The following is an 8,135-nucleotide window of genomic DNA, read 5'->3' as shown; positions in this document are numbered from 1 at the left end:
TTGCAATCATCTACTGAATGAGAGGCCAATATTATCCAAAATACAAGGAACTCCTACAAATGAAGAGCCTCCCCCAAAAAAAAACTACTTTAAAATTGAGAAGACTGAATAGACATTTTTCCAGAGAAGACACATAGATGTCCAATAGGTACATGAGAATTTTCCCAGCATCACTCATCATCCAGAAAAGGCGAATCAAAACCACCATAAAAAATTACATCACACCTGTTATGAGGAGCAAGATGGCAGAGGAGTATGAAACCTAAATATCATTGGGTCCCAGGAGTTCAGCTAGGTCATTATCAAACCATTCTGAACACCTACAAACTCAACACCAGACTGAAGAAAAAAATAATAGCAGCAATTCTACAAACAGAAAAGCGACCACTTTCTGGAAGGTGGGCCATGCAGCGAAGGGAATCCAAGGCGCTATTTGGGAAGATGGACCACAGGGGGAGGGAGCCTCTGTCAGCTAGCTCCTGGCAAGTGAGAAAGCAGCAGAACATAAAATTGGAACTTTCAGAAGTCTGCTCCAGTGAGGGATGTCGCTCAAGTGGCTAAGCAGGGGATGGAGCCCTCACTGGGATAGTGTGGCCTCAGGACTCTCGGGGTCACAGACAGACCAAGGCATGAGTGTGGCAGAGCTCCCAAGTATTAGAGCAGGGTGCTGAGGAGTGGGCTCTCAACTCAGGATTGCCATAAACCATGATCTGCAGCACGGTTGGGCTACTGCTTTTTAAGCAGGGACCCCACAAGCAGCAGATCCAGGGAGACTACCTTTCTTACCCCAGGAAGAGTGGCACAGGAGCCTGCCACAGCAGTCTGCTGGGTTTGGAGACTCCAAATAGGGTTGTGTGCCAGAGACAGGAATGTTTGATCACAGGCCAGGTAAGCACGGAGCGCTGCCGGAGACCAGGGAGACAAGAGTGATTGACTGCTTTTCTCAGAGTGTGCCCTAAGGAGTGGGGTCCTAAGCTCTCAGCTCCTCTGGGTGGGAGATTGGGAGCCACCATCTTCATTCATCCTCCAAAGCTGTATAGAAAGCTTTCGAGGAAACGAAAGCTACTGAGTGTAAGCCAGAGCAGATTACTTAGCCTGGCTGGTGGGAAGGGCAGTGCAACTCCGCCTTGGGCAAGGACATTTGAGAATCACTGCAACAGACCCCTCCTCCAGGAGATCACCAGGAACATTCAGCCCAAGACCACGTTCACCAGGCACAGAGAACTGCGAATCTCCAGCAGTAGGGGAATACAGCACATAGAATTCATTGCTTTTTTCCCATGATTCTTTAGTCTTTTGGAGTTAGTTTTTCCTTTTTTTTTTTTTAATTTTTCTTCTTTCCCTTTTCAACTAACATCAATTCCTTCATTTTTAATGTCATATTCTATCCCTTCATTATATATACACCAACAATAAAGTTAAATACAAGTTTTTCTTTCTTTAAAATGTTGAGATACAATTTCTTCTAACAGACCAAAATATATCCTAAATCTAATGTATGGCTTGTTCTAGTCTCCTGCCTAATCACATTCTTTTTCTTTTTTTCAATTTTTTCCTTTTTTCAATGAACTTATCAACTCGTTCTTTAAAATCTTTAATTTTAATCTTTACAGTCATATTCCATTCCTTCACAGTATGACTATAAAGATAAGTTTTTCTTTCCTTAAAAATTTGGGAGGCAGTTTCTTCTAACAGACCAAAATATACTCAAAATCTAGGGTGTGGCTCTGTTCTATTGAACAGCTTGACCCTATTCTTTATTTTCCTTTTTTTTTTTTTTTTCTTTTTTTCTTGACTTTCTTTTGTCTCCAGTTTCAGGTCTCTTCTTATTTGTTTTGTGTGCATTTTTCTGTGGTAGTTGTAACCCTTTTAACATTTTGTTCTCTCATTCATCTATTCTTCTCTGGACAAATGACAAAATGGAAAAAACTCACCTCAAAAAAAAAGAACAAGAGGCAGTACCAACTGCCAGGGACCTAATCAATACAGACATCAGTTAGATGTTGGAACAAAGTTCATGACAATAGAGTATATGACAATTATAAAGATACTAGCTGGGGGACGCCTGGGTGGCTCAGTTGGTTGGACGACTGCCTTCGGCTCAGGTCATGATCCTGGAGTCCCGGGATCGAGTCCCGCATCGGGCTCCCGGCTCCGCGGGGAGTCCGCTTCTCTCTCTGACCTTCTCCTCGCTCATGCTCTCTCTCACTGTCTCTCTCTCAAATAAATAAATAAAATCTTAAAAAAAAAAAAGATACTAGCTGGGCTTGAAGAAAGCATAGAAGATACAAGAGAATCCCTTTCTGGAGCAATAAAAGAACTAAAATCTAAGTTAAAGTCAAAAAAGCTATTAATAAGGTGCAATCAGAAACGGAGACTCTACCTGCTAGGATAAATGAGGCAAAAGAGAGAATTAGTGATATAGAAGACCAAATGATGGAGAATAAAGAAGCTGAGAAAAAGATAAACAACTACTGGATCACAAGGGGAGAATTGGAGAGATAATTGATAGTATAAGATGAAACAATATTAGAATAATTAGGATCCCAGAAGAAGAAAAAGAGTGGGCAGAAGGTATACTGGAGCAATGATAGCAGAAAACGTCCCTAATCTGGGGAAGCAAACAGGCATCAAAATCCAGGAAGCACAGAGAACACCCCCTCGAAAATCAATAAAAATAGGTCAACACCCCCTCATCTAAGAGTAAAACTTACAAGTCTCAGAAACAAAGAGAAAATCCTGAAAGTAGCTCTGGACAAAAGGTAACCTACAAAAGTAGAAATATTAGGTTGGCAGCAGACCTATCCACAGAGACCTGGCAGGCCAGAAAGGACTGGCATGATATATTCATAGCAGGAAATGAGAAAAATATGCAGCCAAGAATACTGTATCTAGCTAGGCTGTCATTGAAAATAGAAGGAGAGATTTAAAAGCTTCTGAGACAAACACCAAACCAGCCCTACGGGAAGTCCCGAAAGGGGTCCTCTAAGCAAAGAGAGAGCCTAAAGTTAACATAGACCAGAAAGGAACAGAGGCAGTATACTGTAAGAGTCACCTTACAATCAATACAATGGCACTAACCTCATATCTTTCAATGGTTACCCTGAATGTAAATGGGCTAAATGCTGCAATCAAAAGACACAGGCTATCAGAATGGATAAAAAGGCAAGACCCATCAATAAGTTATCTGCAAGAGACTCATTTTAGATCCAAAGACACCTCCAGATTTAAAGTGAGACGGTGGAAAAACCATTTACCATACTAATGGACACCAAAAGAAAGCTGGGGTGGGAATCCTTATATCAGACAAATTAGATTTTAATCCAAATACTATAAGACATGAGGAAGGACACTATCATACTTAAAGGGTCTATCGAACAGGAAGATCTAACAATTGTAAATTATCTATTCCCTGAACATGAGAGCAGCCAATTATATAAGCCAATTAAAAACAAAATCAAAGAAACACATCAACAGTAATACAGTAACAGGGGGTTTTAACACCCCCCTCATTGAAATGGACAGATCTAAGGAAAAGATCAACAAGGGAAAAAAGGTTTTAAATGACACTGGACAGATGGACTTCACAGATATATTCAGAACATTCCATCCCAAAGCAACAGAATACACATTCCTCTCTAGGGTGCATGGAACAGTCTCCAGAATAGATCACATCCTGGGTCACAAATCCAGTCTCAAGAAGTACCAAAAGACTGGGATCACTCCCTACATATTTTCAGACTACAATGCTTTGAAATTTGAACTCAATCACAAGACGAAATTTGGGAAGAACTAAAATATATGGAGGCTGAAGAGCATCGTACTAAAGAATGAATGGGTCAACTAGAAAATTAAAGAAGAATAAAAAAATTCATGGAAACAATTGAAAATGAAAACACAACTGTTCAAAATCTTTGGGATGCAGTAAAGGCAGTCCTGATAAATTACATAATAATACAAGCCTTTCTCAAGAAACAGAAAAGGTCTCAAATACACAACTTAACCTTACACCTAAAGAAGAACACCAAATAAAGCCTAAACCCAGTAGGAGAAGAGAAATAATAAGGATCAGAGCAGAAATCAATGAGATAGACACCAAAAGAAGGGTAGAACAGATCAACAAAAGTAGGAGCTGGTTCTTTGAATGAATTACTAAGATTGATAAACCCCTGGCCAGACTTACCAAAAGAAAAAAGACCCAAATTAATAAAATCATGAATGAAAGAGGAAAGATCACAACCAACACCAAAGAAATACAAACAATTATAAGAACATATTATGAGCAACTCTATGCCAGCAAATTAGACAATCTGGAAGAAATGGATGCATTCCTAGAGAGTATAAACTACCATAACTGAACCAGTAAGAGTAAGAAATGGGAAACTTTAACAGACCCATAACCAGCAAGGAAATTGAAGCAGTCATCAAAAATCTCCCAATAAACAAGAGCCCAGGGCCAGATGGCTTCCCAGGGGAATTCTACCAAACATTTAAAAAAGAATCAATACCTATTCTCCTGAAAGTGTTCTAAAAAAATAGAAATGGAAGGAAAATTTCTAAAGTCCTTTCTGGCCTTTAGGAGGCCAGCATTACCTTGATCCCCAAACCAAACAAAGACCCCATCAGGAAGGGGAATTATAGAATATCCCTGATGAACACAGATGCAAAAATTCTCACCAAAATTCTAGCCAGTAGGCTCCAACAGTACATTAAAAGGATTATTCACCATGACCAAGTGGGATTTGTTCCTGGGCTGCAAGGTTAGTTCAATATCCACAAGCCAACCAAGCTGATATACATTAATAAAAGGAAGAGCAAGAACCATATTCTCCTCTCAGTAGATGCAGAAAATGCAATTGACACAACACAGCACCCTTACTTCATCAAAACTCTTCACAGTGGAGGGATAGAATGTACTACCTCAATATCATAAAAGCTGTCTATGAAAAGCCCACAGCAAGTATCATTCTTTTTTTTTTTTTTTTTTACTTATTTATTGGACAGGGTGAGACACAATTAGAGAGGGAGCACAAGCAGGGGGAGTGGGAGAGGGAGAAGCAGGGTTCCCACGGAGTAGAAAGCCCAATGTGGGGCTCAATCCAAGGACTCTGGGATCATGACCTGAGCTGAAGTCAGATGCTTAATGACTGAGCCATCCAGGTGCCCCACAAGTAACATTCTCAATGGGGAAAAACTGATAGCTTTTCCCTTAAGGTCAGGAACACAGCAGGGATGTCCACTATCACCACTGCTATTCAACATAGTACTAGAAGTCCTAGCCTCAGCAATCAGATAATAAAAAGAAAAGGCATCTGAATCAGCAAAGAAGTCAAACTCTTACTTTTTGCAGATGATATGATTCTTTTTTTTTAAATTTTATTCATTTATTTGACAGAGAGAGAGACCACAAGGAGGCAGAGAGGCAAGCAGAGAGAGAGGGAGAAGCAGGCTCCCTGCCAAGCAAAGAGCCTGATGCGGGGCTTGATCCCAGGACCCTGAGACCATGACCTGAGCCGAAAGCAGAGGCTTAACCCACTGAGCCACCCAGGCGCCCCGATGATATGATTCTTTACGTGGACACTCAAAAGACTCCACCCCAAAACTGCTAGAACTCATATAGGAATTGAGTAAGGTGTCAGGATATAAAATCAATGCACAGATATCAGTTGCATTTCTATACACCAACAAGGCAGGAGAAAGAGGAACTAAGGAGTCCATTCCATTTACAATTGCACCCAAAGCCATAAGATACCAAGGAATAAATTTAAACAAAGAGGCAAAGAATCTGTCCTCAGAAAACTATAGAATACTTGTGAAAATAATGAGGAAGACACAAAGAAATGGAAAAACATTCCATGCTCAGAGATTGGAAGACCAAATACTGTGAAAATGTCAATACTATCTAGAGCAGTCTACACATTTAATGCAATCCCTATCAAAAGACCATCAACTTCTTTCAAGGAAATGGAACAAATAATCCTAAATTTTGTCTGGAACCAATAAAGACCCCAGATAGCCAATGTTGGGAAAAAAAAAAAAAAAAAAGCAAAGCTGGTGGCATCACAATTCTGGACTTCAAGCTCTATTACAAAGCTATAATCATCAAGACTGTATGGTACTGGCACAAAAACAGACACATAGATTAGTGGAACAGAATAGAGAGCCCAGAAATAGACCCTCAACTCTATGGTCAACTAATTTTTGACAAAGCAGGTAAGAATGTCTAATGGTAAAACGTTTCTTCAACAAATGGTGTTGGGAAAATTGGACAGCCACATGCAGAAGAATGAAACTGGACCCTTTCCTTACACCACACACAAAAATAAACTCCAAATGCGTGAAATACCTCAATGTGAGACAGGAATCCGTTGAAGTCCTTGAGGAGAACACAGGCAGCAACCTCTTTGACCTCAGCCACAGCAACTTCTTAGACACATCGCCAAAGGCAAGGGAAGCAAGGCCAAAAATGAACTATTGGGACTTTATCAAGATCAAAAGCTTTTGCACAGCAAAGGAAATAGTCAACAAAACCAAAAGATAACTGACAGAATGGGAGAAGATATTTGCAAAGGTCATATCAGATAAAGGGCTAGTATCCAAGATCTACAAAGAACTGTTCAAACTCAACACCCAAAGAACAAATAATCCAATCAGGAAATGGGCAGAAGACATGAACAGACATGTCGGCAAAGAAGACATCCAGGTGGCCAACAGACACATGAAAAAGTGCTCCACATCACTCGGCATCAGGGAAATACAAATCAAAACCACCGTGAGATATCACCTCACACCAGTCAGGATAGCTAAAATTAACAAGTCAGGGAATGAGAGATGCTGGTGAGGATGTGGAGAAAGGGGAACCCTCCTACACTGTTGGTGGGAACGCAAGCTGGTGCAACCACTCTGGAAAATAGTATGGAGGTTCCTCAAAAAGTTGAAAATAGAGCTACCCTATGACCCAGGTATTGCACTACTGGGCATTTACCCCAAAGATACAAATGTGGTGCTCCAAAGGGGCACATGTACCCAAATGTTTGTAGCAACAATGTCCACGATAGCCAAACTATGGAATGAGCCTAGATGTCCATCAACAGATAAATGGATAAGGAAGATGTTGTGTATATATACAATGGAGTATTATGCAGCCATCAAACCCCCATCAAACGAGGAATTTTTAAATTAACCCTGATCAGTCAGCTGTTATCTTACTTTTGAGACCAGATCAGTGTAAACTACTCCTGGAGTCACAAAACCCTCTCCTAGATGCCATCCTTGAAGAGCTGCAAAAAAACAGTCATGTCCAACTCAACTTCTGTTCCAGCATGGTAGTGGCTAGCACACATATATCAGTCCCAAGCAATGATGATGGGTGCTACAGAAATGTGTTATAGAAAGAGTTTGCAAGTAGCATCCCAACAGGGCAGTTGGAGTGGGAAGCTGTCGAGTCTGTTGAAACTAGCCCTACGTGCTTTAAAAGCCTGCATGGCTAATATTTCCAATGATCACTGGTCATCTTTGGTTCAAGAAGCTACAACTGAGGCCTTAAAACTTTGTTTTTGTCCATTGGCTGACTTTTTACAAGCTTTGTTACAATTCAACTGCAAAATGGGGGCAAGAGAGACACAGCGACTTTTGGAAAGAGTGGTTTATCAGCCTGGGTATCCCAAGTCTATTGTATCAATGGCACGTTGGTATCTACTGAGACACTTACATGCCAAAAATGACTACGAGCTTATTGATGTGCTGGTAAACAATGCCCAAACTCATGGAGATACAAGAACATTGGAACTGAATCAGAAATTGTCTTCACAGTAACAGTATGTTATTTTATAGTAAGCAAGCAAAGAAAAAGTTATTAGAATCAATGAATCAAGACTTTCCCCCAAAGCAATATTTTAAAACACCATAGTTCCAGATTGTCTTTTCAAGGATTTTAAATTTAAAATTCCTATTTTAAATCTAAGGACATTTAAGTTATTAAGCTAGGGGTTTAATTTTTCAAAAACTTTTAATATAACTTTAATTTGAGAAATATGTTTGATTTTGAGAAACCCATAATGAAAAGAAAAAACATGATTCCCTTAGGTGTTCATCAGTAATTTGTAAACCAGAAAAGAATGGTTCACACATTCTTT

At 40.0% G+C, this 8,135-nt stretch overlaps 1 pseudogene; it reads left to right on the top strand.

Moving 5' to 3' along the window:
- The first annotated feature begins 705 nt into the window (after nt 1-705).
- LOC125101154 (tetratricopeptide repeat protein 37-like) lies at nt 706-7,855 on the top strand (annotated as a pseudogene).
- Nucleotides 7,856-8,135: the final 280 nt, after the last annotated feature.

The sequence above is a fragment of the Lutra lutra genome, chromosome 5, assembly GCF_902655055.1.
Source record: "Lutra lutra chromosome 5, mLutLut1.2, whole genome shotgun sequence".
NCBI lineage: Eukaryota > Metazoa > Chordata > Mammalia > Carnivora > Mustelidae > Lutra > Lutra lutra.
Note: the sequence above shows the minus strand (reverse complement) of the source record. Positions and strands in the feature narration are given on the sequence as shown.